Here is a 20336-nt window from a genome sequence, read left to right on the forward strand (position 1 = left end):
ATTAGGTTTTCATAAATCTAAGTGGATACTTGGATTCCTTGGGCAAAATTGTGTAGAATTAGCTTAAGAGAACAATTTTTACTAAGCTAGAACATTAATCCAAAAATTAAGAGAAAAGGGTTAAGTTCAAGAAAGTTAGCCTTAAACTTTATGTAATCCCTTAGTCCTAATAGATTGTGTTATCAATATGATTATGTTTAGGATCTTGGAACATCCAAGGGGATGTTTGATGATGTTGACTGAAGGTACATATGGCTAGAAAGTCAAGGGAATCAAAGGAAAAGCAAGAGGAAAGCTTGGAGTACAAGGTAGTGAAATTACCTATTGTCATTGTTTAATGTTGTATGCTCGTGTGTTGTTGTGTACATGTTATTTGAATATTATTGTGACATGTTTTGGCCGCTGTAATTGCTATTCATGATGAGTAGATTATGTCTCCATGGCCATGCATCAAGAAGTTAGCTTTAAGCACGCTAATATGTCACTAATCAACAAGAGAATAAACAAGTTGCATATAATGCATTAGCATCCATCTAGCATGATTAATATGGTATTGTTTGCTACTAAGATTCTCCCGAATCTCACCCTCCTTGACCAACTATTTAGGTCAATCAATAATGGGCAATAATTGCATGAGAAGAAGCAAGGAGAAGAAAGTGGAGAATTACTTATGTTAATGAATGAGATTAATGTTCAATGTATAATTCTCCTATGTTGTAAATTATGTTTATGAATGCGCATAATGTAATGTATGTGTTTAGAATGAGTATGGAATGAATGGAAATGTATTAGAATGAATGGAAAAGAGTAAACCTAAGTTTTACATGCCAAAGAAATGAAGGGAATTGAAAGACAACGCGCAGCGAAAATCAACTTAAAATTTTAAAACTTTCAATCCCTTGCCCGGATCTACCGATCGCGTTTAAGTCAGGTAGTAAGAAGCATTACCTTCGATGTTCAATTTCCTGGTGGCTCTGTGATTCCGCCATTCAGGATGCCTCTGCTCGCCTCCTTTGTCGTTTGAAGTCGACAACTCCAGTCGGCTTCCTCTACCGGTATCCACACGAGTAGCCCTCAATCTCGAATGACATGCTAGCGTCTATGTCCGTCTAGGGTTTTAAAAATCCGTCCTCTCTTCTCACTTTTGGCCGTCCCTTATCTGCTTAGTGCTTTCACTCTCACTCACCCAAAACCCTAGCTCCATAATATCGAATATATAGGATGCTATAGGTATTATGAATGATATTTAATTTCGAAATTAATCCTAAATTAATTCCAAAATTAATACAATATCAAATATTGCATAATTAGATAAGAGAACAATTAAATAAATACGGTTTATATTAAATCCGTCTCACAGATTTAATTCACCTATTTATTTAATTCAAAAATAAGATATGACTGAATTAATTTACATAGATCTAATTTATCCTTATAAATTAAATCTAACAATTAATATCTCTTATATTTATATAATATATATACGACTATATATATATACACGTCCACCCTATATTATTCATTGAATATGGACATATCTTAGATTCAATGAATCTGGACATCATAACTCGTGTTGGGCTATTTTGTGTGTGACCCTGTAGGCCCATATGAAGTTGGCAGTGGGCCATTAACTATAATGACTCACAAGTCATAAGCGGTCTCTAGCAAGACATCACGACTACCCAAAACATATGAGGATCATTGAACGATGCAACCTTTCATACAACCATATCACGTCCCTTTTGTCACACGACATTTTGGTCATGGATGAGGCATGGAGAACGTCATCCTCCTATTCATGACCATTACTTTCTCGATCCCTGAGTAGTCTTAGTATAGAAACGGAACTACCTTTCCATTGTAGTATGGCCATACATTTCTCAGACTCACTCATCGAGGGGCCCAGTAATGTCTCTCTACGAATGTGAGGAACAAATTCCATCTTGACCATTCACATTCCTCCGCATGAAAAACCACTAAGCCTGAACATAGTCTTTATGATCACTCGGTCAAAAGTGACTTTTGACTAGGTCAAAGCTAAGCGTTTCTCATGTAGGAATCCATGATGATCTCAGGTCAAAGGGCACAGTGACATAGTTTGTATATGAGAGAAGCTTATGACTTAACCCATGCAGCTCTCTCATAGCGGGTCGGTCCAACACCTTGTACTCTTACATGTGCCTATGACTTTAATTTATATCTCTATATATCTTTAAAGTCATACTGGTCTTATTTCATCTTTGCTCCCACATAGATGACCGACCAGGGACATTTAGGATAAACCATAAGTTATCCAAGGATAGTCATCACAGAAAACATGCAAATAATATGATAACGTAATTAATAAATTCATAAATCAACAATGTTCATAGCAAAATGATTGGCCCCTAGGGCACAATTTCCAACAAGAAATAAAAAGAATTATAGCAAAAGTTAGTTAAGGGATAAAACATAAGTCCTGGAGCAGTTAGATTTGAGCTTCCATTTGACCTATCAAGTGGATGAATTAAGCCACAAAATTTGGCAGGCATATAGTACACATCTCAAGATTTAAAATGAGAGGTAGATCACCTTAATTGGATGTGTACACAAGGATATATGAATTTTCAAATTTGAGGTACAGAATCTAGAAGTTTCAGATTTTACCAAATAAACAGTAATCTTTATCCAATAAACTATACAAATTGGGCAAGGATAAATCCAATTGGATATTTTTTTCCTTAAATAGCATTAAAAGAGCTTTCCATAGAATTTTGGAACACCTCCATACGATTTTTCTAGAATTAGTTATGCTTTTTCAAAGTTGAACTTGTAATATGAAAATTGCACAGTGAACAGTAATTTTTGAAAAGTAACGTCCTAAATGAGATTTTTGAACTCAAGACCATCCAATGTGGTATAAAATGATTTTAAATAGACTCTAAGGTATTATATAAGTAAGGTGTGACAAGAATAATTCATTCCCACTAAATACCAAATAGGAGACATATTCACAAAGCCTCTCAATTAACAGAAATTTAATTACTTTATAAGAGAATTGGGAATGGTAAATCCCAATGAGTTGTAACAAATCTCACATTACTCCTTTAATTTAAACATTTAGATTTAAAGTTTTGATGATTTGAAGACTAACTTAAGTATCCGAGTGGATAGAAAATTGTTTTGCAGGAAACTCTGTTTAGACACTGTAAAACAGAGGTAAACAGAGTATGAAATGATCAATGAAGACATTGATAAGCATGCTATAAAAATGGAATGAATTATCAATCACCTAATCGATAAATAAGGCATATTAAGAGAACCAGAGATGATTGAAGGAGTATTATCAATAAATTGATCGATCATACAATTATTGATCAACACATCGATCAACAGCAATGCAGAATCTCAGTCAAATGGGTAAGAATTATCGATAAGCTAATCGATAAACTGTTAATCAATCAAATGATTGATAAACCAAACCAGGTATAAGCTTTTACTTAACATTTATCGATAACGTGATTGATTATTTATTGTTTGATAACTTGATCGATAATTGCCTTCAGTATTCTCATTTGTTCTTCTTATTTATCGAACACGTGATCGATCATGCATTGATCAATAACTTGATCGATCAATTTTAAGCTTATAACGTTCAGAATTTGAAAAACCCTGTCATTTTTTAGAACCTTAGCTCGATAAACGCTTCTCCTATTTTCTCACAACAGTCAAAATTTCATTGTTCAATTAAATTACTCACTCCATTTTACTCGAAATCACTCCTTATGCTCTTTCAATCTCTGCCAAACCTCTCAACTCTCAAACTACTGAACATTCTCCAAAATTTCTTCTGGGTAACGAGAAATGGTGAGAGTTAAGCAAGCTGGAAGTGACAGAAAAGAAAGCACCGGGGGACTAGTGTAGTCCAAAGAAATGGGTCAAACAACATCAAAGAAACGATACAGACCTAAAGTATGGGAAGACTCCTCGAAAAAGAAAGGGGTACTCAAAATCAAAAAAAATCGGTCAGAAAATGTTGGGCAACCACAAAGGAGGTCTCTACAGTCCAAGTCGAAACTTCCAGCTGTGACTACAGAATCAAAGATTGAGTCTGATGAAGAGGCCTCAGTTTAGAAAGCTATAGATACTGCCCTAAATATTCCAATGCCAAGGCAGCTGAGACATAACAAACACAGAACCACCGAAGGGGTGTCTCAACCCACTCAAGGTATTGCTTTTGAATCTGATTTCTTGGTGGGAAACTTAGATAAGGATGTAAACCAAGAAAAATTTAAAGTTGATTTTGCCACCAGAAAAATCTGTCTAATGGTTTCTGTAAATTTAGATAGCCTGAAAGCCAATGAAAAACTTAGGCTGGATTTAAGTAACCCCCTAGAATATTACTCAAACTGGTTGAGTATTGGAGGGGAATATTATCCTGAGGTGGTTAAAAGGTTTTGTTATAACATGGAGTCAATTGAAGAATTTGATGATCAAGATAATTTAACGAATGAATACCTCAAAACCAAACTCAGAGGAAGATCATTTATTCTCACCCTTACCAAGTTGAATGAGTTATTGGGGACTCAAGGCCATGTAAGGGGAGGAGAAATGAATGATATTAAGGCCTAGAAAATCCTCATGCAAAGTGATAACTATCCTGGTGAGTTGAGCTTCCCTCCTAAGCAGATGTGTGATTATTACGGAATAATCTACTACATCTATTCATGGAGCATAGTCAACAAATTTGGCAGTTTCTCCTACCTCAGCCAAGATGACTATCTTCTGCTGGCCAGAATAATTAGTAGAGAAAAGATCAACATAGAAGCCCTAATTTACAATGAGATGAAGGGTTTTGTGCTTAACAAGTCCAAGTCTACTCCTATCCCGTATCCTCAGTTGGCTACCTATCTGCTTCAAGTGCACAATATTACATCTCTTGAGCTAGGAGAGGTTAAGGTGAAGGTCCCCACTTTTGGCATCAACCAACTGAACAAGATGAAGATTTCTGTGCCCTTTAGACCTTCACAGAAGCTAGCTCACAAAGAAAAAGGGAAACAACTAGTGACTAGCACCTCCAGACCCCAGGATAAGGCAGGATCCACTGTAGCTCCCTCTCATACCTTTGTACCATCTTTTATAGAAAGGTCCATTAAGGAAATGTTTCAGGCAGAACTTTAAGATTTTGAGAGGAGAGTGTATGCTATAGCCAAGGATTATGGGGAAATATCATATAGAAAGTTTAAGGGCCTTTACACTATGTTGGATTTACATCGACAAGCCATGATAGTCTTGGAAAGGGAGGTCTCGCAGAGGTTTGATATTGTGAAAAAGGAGATTAGAGAGCTTAAGGGGATGGTTGCCTCTCTTTGCAACAATTTCTCTGTACCTAGTACCTCCTTTAGCTTTGATGACCTTCTATCTCATCCACCCTCTCCTTTTCACCATAATCCTAAACCACCTTCTTTACCTATCTCTACCTCTCCCACATCCACTCCACCTTATGTCCTTTCTATATCCTTTCCTACTCCTCCTCCTACCACCTTAGCCATTATCTCAGTTCCTCAACCTACTCCCTCTCTTACTCTTCCACCCATTTCTCAGGCTCTTTCTCTAATTTCTCAACTTCCCGCTCTCCCTATTCCCATTACTTTACCTATTATCTCTTCTCCTTCCCAATCTTTTGATGCTGACAAAAAGGGGGAGAAGAAATCTGCCTAGTCCTTCTGTGTTTTATTTGTGCCTTCTGCTATGGTTTTATGTATTATGTTTTTTTATGTTTGTATTCTGATAGTACTTAAATGTTATTAATTGTTCATTTATGCTAAATTCTGATTGTTTGATGTTTCTTGATGAATATTGTTATCTGCCTTGAGTTTATGCTAAGTTCTGGATCTAGTTTAAATCTTTATTTGATAAAATTTGATTAATCTTACACCTATGTTTTCTCATCATAAAAAAGGGGAAGAATGTTAGATTTAAGGTTTTGATGATAACAAATTAAGTAAGTTTTGATTTAGTAAGTTGATTGATCACCTGATTGATCAAAGGTTAATCGATCATGTGTCAGATAAAATGTTTCTGTATAAAAGTAACTTAGCAGTAAGATTGATCGATAACTTGCTAGATAAATCAAAATTTATGAGTTGCTTAATCAATTTATCGATCAAGGTTAACACTGTTTAATCTACAAGTTTGCAGCAAATTATCAATCAATTGATTGATAATTTAGTGATCGATCAACTGACAGAAAAAGGCACACAATTTTGGTAAGCTGTTATTGATCACCTGATCGATCAACGAGTTATTGATGAGAACATAGATAAATGGTAAAATCCTCTTACTTTATATTTTGTTTAACTCACCTTTTACTGATCACTTTATTGATCAATAATTAATCGATAACCTATTCTAACATTGCTTGTTACCTTACTGGTTTATCGATAATAATGTTCTATTTAAAGTTGCCTGTCTAGTTCCTTAATCGATCAATTGATCGATCAGTCTTTTATTGATCAAATGATCGATCATCATCATCTCACTGTACTTCCCTATTTTAAGTCATTTTTGGATCACTTTATCGATCATTGATTTATCGATAACATGATCAATCATCCAAACTTCTGAAACTTCTGTTTTCACATAACATGATCAATCAAGCTCTTTCCTTGACCTTTTTCAAACTAAGTTTTTGATGATATTTTATTGATCACTTAATCAATCAATTATATGAACATCAAAGTTTGGTTAATTTATGGGTTGCTGTGAATAGTAAATCGTGAGCAAAATTTTTCAAAGTCCAATTTTTCAAACTTTTGGCCATCAAATGTGATTCTATTTTTTCCTATTTGGTTGGTTATTTGATAAAAAGTTAAGGTGTTACATTTTTAGTATCAGAGCAAAGGTTCTGGCATTGGTTGGAATGCTCTGATTTGAGAAAAATGCTACTGTTTATTTATTGGATAGTGTTGGTTATTATGTTATAGGAAGAATAGGATGGCATGTTGTGGTTATAATAATGATTCAGAGGGTTCAGTTAACCAGAGGAGAGCGAGAGAACCTTTCCCTTGGTGGTTTGATGAGGATGAGGATTATAGCCTCCTAGCAGACTTTTACTATGATACCTTATAGGAGAATAACCCTCTGCCAGACTTAGCCACAATTGCTTTCAATGATCCTCAGAGGATTGAGGTCATTGAAATATCTGATGATGATAGAGCTAGACAAAGTGAGGTTAGACTACTTCCTATTATAAAGGAATTCCACACCATAGAGGACCTAGCCAAGGATTTTAGGGAGAGGGGCTAGTATATTAAGCCTAATGAGAGTCAATATGCCCATCTATACCTAAGATATCTGGAGGGTATCCGAAAGCTCTACTATTACGTGACTAGGGAAGATGATACCCTAGAGATTACGAATTGGGCATTAGCATTGCTTAGAGTACTCCCTAGGCCCTGGCTTTGAAAATAAGGTGTGAGAGACATTTGTAATTGCATGGACATTGCTAGCTTCAAAGATCTCATAGTTGCCCTAGAGATCTTTGTGAGGAATACTTTTCCTTAAGTTAGATGTACTCTAACCTTAGTGAAGCATAGTATTAAATCTTTTAGACTATAAATATAAGTGATTGGTTGAAGTATGTATGACTCTTTTGGCTGATGTATAAAGTATGAATGCATATAAAGTATTTGGTTATTAGAATTGTTATTCTTCTATTCCTCTTATAGTTAAGTAAAAGTGTACACTATGATAAGAACACGAAAAGGAGGTTGAGTGAGTCAGGGAATAGAGAGAACAACCCACTGACACTATTTGAATAATTATGAATAGGCTAGAGAAGCAACAGTGTGTTGCAAGAAATGAAAGCTGCACAGACAAGGCAATAAGGGGAAAGGGATATTGCTATAGCAGCAACAGTGATAGTAGTGACAGCTCAGCTTAGACCACCTGAGCAAAGAGAACCAGTCCAACCTCAATTAGTCCAACCACAACAATCTGTGGTAGAACAAACAAGGCTAGCTACAGAGCAGGATAACCTGTAGTAGTGGATTACTCACTTCTGTAAGCATAATCCACCAGCACTCAAAGTAACTATGTGTCACATCTTGCCGAATTTAGCATTGATAGGAAGGGATAAAAAATTGTTAAGGGCCAATATAGAAACTAGATGAGGAGATAAAATAACTTTTGATGTGAAACCCTAATAAGGTCCAGGTTAGTATTTTTGTAATTATCGGTCTAGGAAGGACAAAACGGGAAATTTTGAGAAAATTCTAGAAAATTCCTGAAAAATAGGAAAAATATAAATTAGAGGTTTTGGAACCTTGAAGGAGGCCATAAAGATGAAAATTATGGAAAAAGAAATTTGTATGGAATTTTACGAACACGAAGGTTTTTCAAAAAAACAGTAGAAAATTGAGGGAAATAATTATTTTAAATAGCTACAGGCCTCAATAATTTCAAAAAAATACAAAAAAATGATCTAAATATTTGTGTGAATTTATAAAATTTCTTTTAGGGTTTGGAAGGCCCAGAATTTATTTTAGAGAATTTCTTTTCCTGCAACTATACAATAAAGGTTTAATTGGAGAAAATACAAAATAAATACCTAGAGGTGAAAAAAAATTCTAAAAATTTTTAGATCATGTTCTTATATTAAAAGATGAATTATCATAGAGATAAATGAATTTTTAAAGGCCTATAAAAATTATGGAATGTTACTAGTGAATTACAGAATTTTCTGAAAACAGAGGTTTTTGAGAAAAAATAGTGAAAAGTTGAAGGAAAATAATTATTTTAAATAGTTAGAGGCCTCAATAAATTCCAAAAACATATGGATTAATTATATAAATGTGGGATGGAATTTAAAAAATTATTTTTAGGCCTTGAAAATGTAGGAATTAATTTTAGAGAATTTATTTTTCTCAGCTTTACCGATAAAGGCCTAATCAGAGAAAATTCAAAATAAATACCTAGAGGTGGAGAAAAATTCTAAAAATTTCTAGATCACATGATTATATTAAAAGAGGGTTTTTTATGGAAATAAATAAATTTTTGGAGGCCTAGAAAAATTAAATTTTACAAGTGAATAGTAACTAAAAAAGTTTCTAATAGCTTGGGATTGTGATTTTGTTTGTGGTTCATCTTTTTGGGCCATCCTAAATCATGTGTGGGACCCACATTGGGCCTAGATTAATCCTAATTTTGTGCAGATTCTTGCACCTTCATTAAATTAAAACAAAATTCAATTTTTACACAAATATCTTGGAGTATTCTAGGTTTTGGTCACTTGGTATGATTTGGAAATTTTACCACTTGATGGCACCCATGTGTCCCCCTTGTGTGGTAGTTTTGGACATCCAAATGGTGAGGGAGAAGGCAAATTCATTTGTCTATAAATAGCCTCCTAAAATACCCTAAAATAGGAAGAAAATTGGTAAAAGAAAGGGAGGTGCTGCCAATTCATTTTCTTGAGCTTCAAATTGAACTTAGTAAGAGCGATTGGACAAGGAACCATCAAGCTTTGGTCAAGAATTTATCAAGGTATGTTTGTGCTTTGGTTTTGGTTAAGATTAAGGCTTGTTTTGGTTGAATATTTGGATTATTTTTGAAGACAAACTTGCTACCATATTTCAACCAATATGAGTATACCCTAAGGAAGGATAGAAGCCTTGAAAATAAGTTGGAATTATCATGTTTATGTGATGGTTGGATTGAATTTTGGAAGAAATCAAAGTTAGGGTTTTAACACCCCTATTCGGCCACTATGTAATCTTAGGGTAGGAGTTTGTTTTAATAAGATTTGATAATTCCAATGTTAGTGGCAGCTTCACTCAAGAGGGAGGTGAATTGAGTGAGGTATAAAAAATTTAAACGTATTGAAACCATAAAGTAAATAAAACAGAGAGCGTTGAGTTAGAAAAATTTCACTGCAAAGCGAAGACACAAGATTTATACTGGTTCAATCTCAACCACTTGACCTACGTCCAGTCCTCAGAATACCTCTAAGAATTCCACCATGATCCCAAGATCAAATGGGCTCTTGGCACCTCAGTATAGTAATTGATTTTCTCAATCACTCCCCATACTACCCCTAAGGTTACAATCCCTCTCAAGAGTCCACACTCTTGAGTTACTCTTAGAAAATGAGTAAAAGGTATATCAAACTCTCTTACAAAGTAAATGAGTAATAAACACTGAAGCTCGGTGAGAAAACTGAGTATTGAATGCAACAGTAAATGTTTTAGCAAAGGGTAGTTCACGTATTCAACACTTCATTCAATGCTCTTCATGCCTTTTATAGTTGGAGAAGTTTAATTATCTGTTAGAATGAAGAGCTTCTAGCTGTTCGAAGTTTAATTACGTGTGTTCGCATTTGTAACAGTAGTTTGCCATTAATGTTTCTGACACGGTAGGTTAGCTGCTAAATAACCGTTGAGCTTACTTCGTAATCTGTAACAATACTTGAAACAAGTAAGCTCTTTTTTATAAGGAAACTTGTGAAGATAGCTAAATAAATAATGAACATTGATATTCATATACCAATTGGAAAAGCAATGAATCAATCATCAGGTACTTTAAATATGAACTGATCTTACTTGATCGATGTATTGATCGATAAGGAGTTAATCGATCAAATTACAGAGAAAAATTTAGTCACATATATATATACATTTATCGATAAGCTTATTTAAGAAATGAATATAGTGACTTTCAGAAGAAATTTTTACAAGAATAAAACTTTTAAATCCATCTATGCCTTTAAATCCTTTCAATAGAGAATTATGTATAAAAAGAAGGCTGAGAAAAGCTTAAAGATAAAAGAATTGTAGTTTTTGGAGAATGAAAGATGTATTTTATTGATACTTCGATTGGGTATTTATATACAATAGAGGAGCCTAGGTATTAATGGCTCATTAATATGAAATCATATCATATCGTATCCTATATACTAATTACAGGATATTTACATATCTTATAATATCTCCTATAATATCTCTACACTCCCCCTCAAGTTGGAGCATAGATGTCAATCATGCCCAACTTGTTACAAAGATATTCAACTTGAACCCCATTGAGAGCTTTGGTGAGAAGATCACCCAACTGTTCGCTGGATCTGACATGTCCTGTAGAGATGAAGTTTTCCTTGAGCTTGTCTCGGACGAAATGACAGTCAATCTCAATATGTTTCGTTTGTTCATGAAAGACTGAATTCGAAGCTATGTGTAGGGCTGCTTTATTATCACACCACAGCTTTGCCGGTAACGATGTTTTAAGACCAACCTCTTTTAGTAGCTGGTATATCCAAACTATCTCACATACAGATTGCGCCATGGCTCTGTATTCCGCTTCTGCGCTCGATCGTGACACCACATTCTGTTTCTTGCTTTTCCAGGACACCAAATTGCCTCCTACAAAAACACAGTATCCTATAGTAGATCATCTCGTGGCTTTCGACCCGCCATGATCAGCATCACAAAAACACTCAATGTCTGTGTGACCATGATTCTTGTACAATATCCCACGACCCGGGGATCCCTTCAAGTAGTGTAACACATGCTCTAAGGCTTCCCATTGTCGGACAGTTGGCGCAACCATAAATTGGCTAAGGACACTTAGTGGATAGGTGATATCAGGACAGGTCACTGTAAGGTAATTCAACTTCCCAATCAGTCTCCTATACCTCTCTGGATTTTCAAATGGCTTGCTCTTAGCCACCTCATCAGGAATTTCACATGGTATGCTACCATCAGCATCAAGCAGAGGATTATAGACCATAGGGAAGCTGGTCAGGGCAGCCCCTAGTTTCCCAGTTTCTTTTAGCAGATCAAGAACATACTTTCTCTGAGTCAATAATATGCCTTTCTTGCTCCTCATCACTTCAATTCCCAGAAAATACTTCAATGAACCCAGATCCTTCGTTTGGAAATGTGAGTTAAGGAACGACTTGAGAGATGAGATCCCCGAGGCATTGTTTCTTGTAATCACAATGTCATCGACATACACAACCAGTAGGATCATGCCAGCACTTGTTCGCTGATAGAGCACAGAATGATCACACTTACTCTGGTGTAGGCCAAAGTTCTTCACAACAGTACTAAATCTGTCAAACCATGCACGAGGACTTTGCTTTAAGCCATAAAGTGATTTCTTAAGGCGACATACCTTCCCATGCTCCCCCTGAGCAACAAAACCTGGTGGTTGCTCCATGTACACTTCTTCAAGGAGATCACCGTTCAAGAATGCATTTTTGATATCTAATTGATGGAGATCCCAACTATAGGTAGCAGCCATGGAGATGAACAGACGAATAGAAGAGAGCTTGGCCACAGGGGAAAAAGTCTCAAAGTAGTCAATACCATACTTTTGAGCATAGCCTTTTGCGACAAGGCAAGCCTTGAGGCGTTCAAGTGTACCATCTACCTTAACTTTAGGGGTCAACACCCATTTACACCCAATAGCTTTCTTTCCTGCTGGTAAATCTACTAAGGTCCATGTGCCAGCACAATGAAGGGTTGCCATCTCTTCTTCCATAGCAGTACGCCAACCCGGGTGGGACAAGGCTTCTTGAAGGGACTTAGGTACTGAAATAGTATCTAAAGAGGCAACAAAGGCACGAGAAACAGAGGGGAGGTGGTTATATGAAACAAAGGAAGAAATAGGATGGGCACAAGTACGTTTACCTTTGCGAAGGGCAATGGGCATATCAAGGGAGGGATCTGGATCTAGAACAGGAGGTGTCTTAGAGTCAATTGAGGGATCGGCATCTAGACCTAGAACAGGGTCAGGCTCAGGGTGCATGATGCTTACTGCAGGATCAGATGACGAAGCAGAGAATGGTGGAGCCGAATATGGCACAATAGTAGGAGTAGTTTCCTTCAAACGTCTGGTGTAGAACCGAGACAAAGGTGGTTGACCAGGTGCCAATACGGGAGCTAGTGCTGGTGGTGAGCTTGGACTAACAGAATATACTAGAAAGGTATCCTTTTCCACCGGTGGAGAAGGAGAAGCAGAAGCATTAGATGCAAAGTAGGCAACAGATTCCTGAAAAGTGACATCAGCTGAAACCAGATAACGATCAGAGTAGGAGAAAAACATTGATAACCTTTTTGAACTCGAGAGTAGCCAAGAAAGACACATTTAAGAGACTTGGGGTCTAATTTGGAGACCGTGGGATGCACATCCCGAACAAAACAAACACAGCCAAAGATCTTAGGATCAATAGGGAACAAAGCTTTGGAAGGAAAGAGAGTGGTGTAGGGAATGTTACCATCAAGGACAGAGGAGGGCATGCGATTAATAAGAAAGCAAGCTGTAGAGACTGCATCTGCCCAGAATGGTTTTGGAACCTGCATTTGAAATAAAAGTGCACGGGCTACTTCTAATAAGTGACGATTTTTTCTTTCGGCAACACCATTCTGAGTTGGTGTATCCACACGGGAGGATTGATGAAGAATGCTGTGTTGAAGCATAAAAGTGCGAAAGGATTTAGAAAAATATTCTTTAGCATTATCACTGCGCAAGGTTTGGACAAGCGTATTGAATTGAGTTTTAATTTCGGCAACAAAAGTACAAAAGTGAGAGAAAAGCTCAGAACGATTTTTCATTAAATATAACCAAGTGGTACGAGAATAATCATCAATAAATGTGACAAAATATTTAAAACCACCTTTAGACTCAACTGGACACGGACCCCAAATATCGGAGTGCACTAACTCAAAAGGGGACGAAGCCCGTTTATTGACTCTGGACACTAACGGTAGACGATGATGTTTAGTAAACTAACACGACTCACAATCTAAAGACGACAAATGCTGAAACTGAGGATAAACCTTTTTTAAAGAGGATAGAGATAAATGACTCAAACGACAATGTGCTTCAAATGGAGTGACACCACCAGTACAAGCCACCGCACGAGACCCCTGATCATCAAGGAAGTAATGCCTGCCAGATTCGTAGCCCCTACTAATAATCTTCTTCGTTAAAAGATCCTGAATCAAGCAATGGTCAGGAAAAAGTGAGACCCAACAATTTAACTGGCGAGTAAGCTTGCTAGGGGACAAAAGGTTAAAAGCAAGATTCGGGACATTGAGTATAGATTTTAAATGAATAGAAGGAGTAGGTTTAACAGTGCCAAATCCAAGTACACGAGAGTGGGAACCATCCGCAATGGTGATAGCAGAAGGGTTGGTATAATAATTATAGCTAGAGAAGAGATGACGGTTACCTGTCATGTGGTCAGTAGCACCAGAGTCTATGATCCATTTGGAGGAAGAAGAGACAAGGGTAGTATCCTCATTACCTGTTGCACTAGCAGCACTCACGGGGGGATTTGCAGACTTCAATTGAGCATACTCAACAGTTGAGATAGTAACCATGTCATTGGCTGTTGTGGCCACATGGGCAGAGCTCTGTCGTTGTTGTTTGTTTTGCAGCTTACGACATGTGCGTTTAGTATGTCCCGGTTTCTTGCAGTAGTAACATATCACTTCCTTGGGCTCCTGATTACCACCTCTTGGTTTCGGACCACTACGACTAGGGAGCCCTCGATTGTCATTCTGGCCTCGACTGAGTAATGCACTGGTAGGTGTAATGGGAGCTGAGGAAGGGTTTTGTTCAGTTCGTAGTACCCAAGAGAAAGCTTCTTTAAGAGAGGGGATTTCAGCTCCAGACAAAATTTGTGATCGAGCAGCTACATATTGAGATGGCAGCGCAGTCAGAAAACTCATGGTGGCCATCTGCTCGCGGTGAGACACATTAACTTTCCTGTCATCAGAAATAGGCATAAGAACATTGAGCTCTTCATAGGTGCTTTTAAAATCCATAAAGAAGTTTGTGAGGGAACAGTCAACTGGCATCTCGGACCGATAGAACGATCTGCAGACTTTGTAAATATGAGAAATGTTGTTCTTTCCTGAGTATAAGAGTGCCAAATAATCCATTAGCTCTTTAACAAATTCACAATGAGTAATAGAAGGCATGATCTCACTGTCAATAGAGTTACGAAGTTGTAACAGAAGCCGTGCATCATCTCTTAACCATGACTTGCGAGAGGCATCCTTTTCATCAGGAGGATTGTTAGTCAAGTGATCTTCCTTCTCAATGCTCTGAAAATAAATATGAATAGTCTTACTCCAATCTAGGTAAGTTTTCCAAGTTAGTTTGTGTTCAGTAATCTTAGTGACTACTGGAACCACCTCAGGAACAACAAACTTGTTATCACCCATTAGTATAATAATTATCACAGCAACACTACTTAGTCAAATGGATCACACTAGGGACCACAAAATAAAAAGTAGATCAGAAATCCACAAACCAGAGCGCCAACGCTTTCTCAGGAAGCCAAAAATGCTCTGAATCACAACAAACAATGGGACCCAAGAAGTAGAAGTAGTAGGGATGGGTCGAGGAACAGCAAACAACGCCGGAAACAGGGAGACGATGCCAGAAAATGCAGCAAAATGCGACGGCGCGTGAACAGTGCAGGGACGGGGCGACGGTGCCTGAAGGCCACGCGCTGCTCGGATGGCGACGAGACTCCGGTGGTTGGCCGATCGGAACCCTGCGACTTCCCCTGACCGGCGCGTGTACACTGTAGGGCGGGAAAACGGACCTCTGTGGTAGCGTGTGAACAGTGCACGGACGCTGGGGCCAAAAAAAATGTTTCTTTTAACCCTAGTAAGCTGGCTCTGGTACCATGTAGTTTTTGGAGAATGAAAGATGTATTTTATTGATACTTCAATTGGGTATTTATATACAATAGAGGAGCCTAGGTATTAATGGCTCATTAATATGAAATCATATCATATCGTATCCTATATACTAATTACAGGATATTTACATATCTTATAATATCTCCTATAATATCTCTACAAGAATAAAAGATTTTTGAAATCATCATGGAAAGCTTGTTATAAAATGAACTAGTACAATGATCGAACAAGTGATTGAAAACTATTTGATCGATCATATTATCGGTAACGCTAAGTAAGATAGAAATAGATTTTCAAAAGATGATGATCAAAAACTTTATCAATAAACGAATGACAAGAAAAATGATTGATAAAAGATTTAAAACAAATTTTCTCAAATAAGTCACAGAATATTCGATGATCGAGTAAATGATCGATTAAAGCTTAATCGATTAAGTGATTGATAAAATATCATAGAAGAACTTAGTTTAAGTAGGTCAGGAAAAGGCTTGATCGATCACGTTATGTGAAAAACAGAAGTTTCAAAAGATTGGGTGATCGATCATTTGATCGATAACTCAATAATCGATCAAGTGATCCAAAAATAACTTAAAATAGTTTATTGCAGTGAGATGGTGATGATCGATCATTTGATTGATAACTCAATGATCGATCAAGTGATCAAAAAATGACTTAAAATAGTTTAGTGCAGTGAGATGATGATAATCAATCATTTGATCAATCAAGTGATCGATTAAAGAACCTGACAACACACTTGAATAGAATATCAATAATTTATTAAGTTATTATGCAATAATGGAACAGTTTATCGATAAATGTCTGATCGAAAAGGTGATCAATAAATGGTGAATGAAAGAATACAATGTAAGTAGAAGAACTTTACCATTTATCTATCTTCTCATCGATAACTCACTGATCGATCAGGTGATCGATAAAAACTTACCAGAATTGTGTCCCTTTATTTGTTAGTTGTTCGATCATCAAATTATCGATCCATTGATCGATAATTTTCTGCATACTTATATACTAAACAATGTTAACCTTGATCGATAAACACATAAAACCAGATTTATCTAGTAGGTTATCAATTAATTTTACTGTTAAGTTACCTTTATACAGAAGCATTTTATCTGCCATGTGATCGATTATCCTTTGATTGATCAGGTGATTGATCAACTTATTAAATAAAAAATTTTCTAATTTGTTATCATAAAAACCTTAAATCTAACATCCAATGAGTTTAAAAGGTGTTTTTGTGTAGGAATATACCAAAGGAAAGTGCTTGGAATCGTTGGAATCAAAAATAGAATTTTTAGAAAAACAGTACCCCTATTCGGCCAAGTCTAATTGAAGGGAAAGGAGTATGATTTTATGAAATCTAATTTGATATTTGAATTCTACATGAAAAATTGTGTAGGGATGACCCAGGAGATTGGTTGAAACAAAGAGGGAATAATTTGGCCAAAAATTAAAGAAAAATGGATGTTAATTGAGCCTACTGTTAGATTATTATGTTTATGCTTGAATAGTTGGTAATTTGGAATGTATTTGTGCTTAGAATGATAGGCACATTGTAAGAGATCAGAGAAGGACACCAATTCCTTAAAGAGGCCAAATTGAATTATCAACCAAGAGGTAGCACTAAACTTATAATTTGATTGCTTTCTTGCTTGTTTAAATGTGTATATGTTATGTTATTGATGTTGCCATTATGTAATTGAGCAATATATATGATAATGCATGAAATTTTATGTTAAATGTGCCTTGGCAATATGTGTAAGGGATGACTTGATGACTTAATGAATTGCTCTTTTTACATGGCAAATGATATGCACATGAAATGTTACACAATAGTATTGATTTTATGCACACATATTACATTTTTACAAGGCATGAATTGCATGATAATTATAGTTTATTACTACTGAGATTTCTATGAAATCTCAATCTTTATGTCCAAAATTCACTATTTAGGAGTTGGCTCAAGCAAGGACAAAGAAAAGGAGATCAATTTGGGAGATATTTGAATTATATATCCCTTGAACAATAGTTATGTACGTAAATTGTTATGAATTATGGTGAATACTTGTATAAGTGATTCCAAACTCTATGTATGTGAATATTGAATAATATTCAAGCTTTAGTAATGTAATGGTGCATTGCATGACAGTTGGTAGGGAAAAGGAAAGGAAAAACCAAAATGGTTACTTAAAGGGGATAAATGTTGACTTTATAGGGGTCAATTTTGACCAATGATGTTTTAAGCAATTATATGAGTTTGGATATGAAATTTTGCATGCTTTTAGATCTCATTTTAGATTTAAAACAAGTGGAAATTTACTAAATTTGGAGTTTTGTGCTAAGAGATATGCCCTTCCAAAGTTGAGCTAAAATACCAAAAATTCAAAAATTGACCAAATGAACAATGAACTTGTCAAATTTTCTAGCTTTTTTTCAGATGGATATAAGGCGAATGAGTATTTTTTCATTATAAAAGGCATAACAAACTTCAAATAGAAATTATAACCACTCAGTTTTGATTTTTCTACATTTAGTTATGAATTTTCAAATTTAGCCTAAAATTTTATGAAAAGTGTATGGAAATCTGAAAATGGAAATTTTAAGGATGAAAATTTTCCATCCTTAAGGTTTGGGAAATAACCTTAAATGGTTCCGATGGATATATAAGAAGGTAATAACAAAGTACTAAAGTTAGATTGAATTTCATAACAGAAGCGAAAGTAGATAGATGTCTAAGACAAGGTTGTCAAGGGTACCTAGTTTTCTTTTTGGTACAAGTAGAGATAAAGGAAGGGATAGATGAAATATCAGAAGTAAGGGATTTCCCTGAAGCATTTCCACCAAAAATAGGTGGACTGCCACCAAAACAAGAAATCGAGCTTGCAATTGATCTTGTACTAGGGACTGCAACAATATCAATGGCTTCTTACCAAATGGCTTCGAATGAGATAGCGAAGTTAAAGAAACAAATAAAGGAGCTACTAGAAAAGAGATTCATTAGACCTAGCGTATCTCCCTAGGGCATGCTAGTACTCTTTGTTAAGAAGGATGGTAGCCTAATGTGTTTGGTTGGAGGGGAGGGGAGGGGAGGGCAAATGAGCCCCTCCCCTCATTTGGTTAAAAATTTTGGAGGGGAGGGGAGCTAAAATGTCCCCTCCCCTCCCCTCCCTCCCCCTCCCCTCCCTCCCCCTATTTTGGCTCCCCTCCAAATTGGGGGTTTTTGGAGGGGAGCCAAAATTTTGGACCATTATGCCCTTATGGCTTTTTTAATATTCCACTTTTACCCATAAAATATATTATTATAATATTTATTTCAAATAAAAATATATTATCCTAAGTAAAAAAAAAAAAAAAATACATTATTATAATTAAAAATATATTATAAAATTATTTAAAAATAAAAAATATTTAAATAAAAAATTATAATATTATAAAATTAATTTTTTTATACATATATTATTTATTAAATATATTTTAAAGCTGGAAAAAAAGATAGCCTAAAGAAAATAAAATTTCATTTTTCTTATAGCATATAAAATTTGTTAATTTGATTATTTTAAATATATTATTATATTAATTAGAATAAAAAATTACTATACCAATTTTTTAATACACATATTAACATGATAAGACTGAATTTTTATTAAATTATATAATTTAAATTAAGATGTAAATTAATTTATATAATATATCAATAAAAAACATAAACTAATATGTAAGGGTAAAATGGTAAATTGATTATTACTATCCCTTCCCTCCCCTCCTTGAACCAAACAAGGGATCATTAAATGCCCTCCCCTCCCCTCCTTTTTAATCAAACAAAACAAGGTGAGGATGAAACCTCCCCTCCCCTCCCCTACCCCTCCCTCCCCTCCCTTCCCTCCCCTCCCCTCAAACCAAACAGGCCCTAAGGTTGTGCATAGATTATAAAGAGCTGAATAAGCTGACAATGAAGAGTAAGTATCCCCTACTACAGATTGATGATCTACTAGACCAGCTAGCTGGAGCTACGGTATTTTCAAAGATCAATTTATGATCAGGATACTACCAGCTAAGGATAAAAGCTAAAGACATTCTGAAGATTGCTTTTAGGACCCGATACAGACACTATGAGTTCTTAATGATGTCATTTGGTTTAACGAATGCCCCTGTAATTTTCATGGATTATATGAACTAGATTTTTTGCCCGTACTTAGATTGGTTTGTCGTAGTCTTCATCGTTGACATCCTTGTATATTCCAAATCTCAAGAGGAACATGAGCAGCATTTAAGGACTGTTTTGAGTACACTAAAGGAGAAACAACTCTATGCCAAGCTTAGTAAATGTGAGTTTTGGTTGGATAAAGTTAGATTCTTAGGCCATGTAATTAAGCAAGACGGTATGGCTGTGGATCCCAGTAAAGTTGAAGTAGTACTCAATTAGGAATAGCCCAAGACGGTAACAGAGATAAGAAGTTTCTTAGGGCTGGTAGGTTACTATAGGAGATTCATACAGGACTTTTTTAGGATTGCCCAACCGTTGACTAAGTTACTAGGAAGAATTAGCAATTTGTGTGGGATAGCAAGTGTGAGGCGAGCTTTCAAGAGCTGAAGCAAAGGCTTATCTCCACTCCAGTACTA

This window comes from Neltuma alba, unplaced genomic scaffold (assembly GCF_004799145.2).
Source record: "Neltuma alba isolate B1F8T4 unplaced genomic scaffold, ASM479914v2 tig00001525_pilon, whole genome shotgun sequence".
In the NCBI taxonomy this organism is placed as follows: domain Eukaryota; kingdom Viridiplantae; phylum Streptophyta; class Magnoliopsida; order Fabales; family Fabaceae; genus Neltuma; species Neltuma alba.